The sequence below is a fragment of the Chinchilla lanigera genome, unplaced genomic scaffold (assembly GCF_000276665.1).
Source record: "Chinchilla lanigera isolate Chin_1 unplaced genomic scaffold, ChiLan1.0 scaffold00120, whole genome shotgun sequence".
NCBI classification, from domain to species: domain Eukaryota; kingdom Metazoa; phylum Chordata; class Mammalia; order Rodentia; family Chinchillidae; genus Chinchilla; species Chinchilla lanigera.
This window is the reverse complement of record NW_004955521.1, coordinates 4,410,610-4,411,852: the sequence shown is the minus strand read 5'-3', so window position 1 is coordinate 4,411,852 and position 1,243 is coordinate 4,410,610.

Here is a 1,243-nt window from a genome sequence, read left to right as displayed (position 1 = left end):
TTGAGAAGTAAAAGGTTTTATTTAATGTTAATAAAGTCCAATTTATCAACATTTTCCTTTGTGATCCATGATTTTGTGTCCTAAGAATACTTTGAGTAACTCAATGGTTCTCAGCTAGGGGCTATTTTCTCTTCATGATAGGATGTTAGCAATATCTGGAGAACTTTTTTTTCCCTTTGTGCAGTACTTGGGTTTTAACCCAGGACATTTTCACTGAGCTACATCCCCAGCCCTTTTTATTTTTTATGTTGATTCAGGAGCTCCCTACGTTGCCCAGGGTGGGCTTGAACTTGTGATTCTCCTGCCTCACATCTCAGAGTACTGGCATTACAACTGTGAACCACCAATTAGAGATCTTTTAGTTATAGTAACTTGCTAATTTCTAGGGAGTATAGAACAGGTAGGCAACCAAACATCCTGTAATGCATAAAAGAATCTCTCATAGCAAAGTTGTTTTCTGTGTGCCTTTTTCTATAAATTTCACAGTTTTAGATCCTGCCTTTAGATTGCTCTGTGGTCTCTTAAATTAATTGTTGTATACAGTACAAAGAGGAGTTTTCTGTTGCTTTTTTTTTTAATACTGAGGATTGAACCTGGAGCCTTTGCAGTGAGCTACATCCTGGGTCCATGCATGTGGTTGTGTATATGTGTCTGAAACTGAACTATACCCCCAGTTCCTTTTTTATTCCTTTGAGACAGAGTCTTGCTAAATTGCCCAGGCTGGGCTGTATCTTGTGATCTTCCTGCCTCTGTCTCACAGAATTCTAGGGTTACAGGTGGATACTACTAAACCTGGCCCCAGCTCTCTTTAGTTTTTTGAGATAGGGTCTCTAAATTGCTGGGCAGAGCACACACCTGTCACTCTCCTCCTTTAGCCTCCTCAGTAGCTGAGATTACAGGTGTGCCCTAGCACTGGCAAGATCATTCTCCTCTTCATCTTCCTTTTTCTCTTGTATGTGTACATTCAATTCATATATCACAATTTGTTGAAAAGACTACTCTTTTCTCACTGAATTTCCTTGACACCTTCATTGAAAATTAACCATATATACAAGAACCAATTTTTGTTCTCTATTCTGTTCTACTGATCATTTTTCTTGTGTGTGTGTGTGTGTGTGTGTGTGTATGTGCACATGTATGCACATGCAGGTGTGTGCATGTGCACACTGGGGATGGAACCCAGGACCTCATGCACCCTCAGCACACACTTTACCATAAAGCTACACCTCCAACCCCTGTTCCA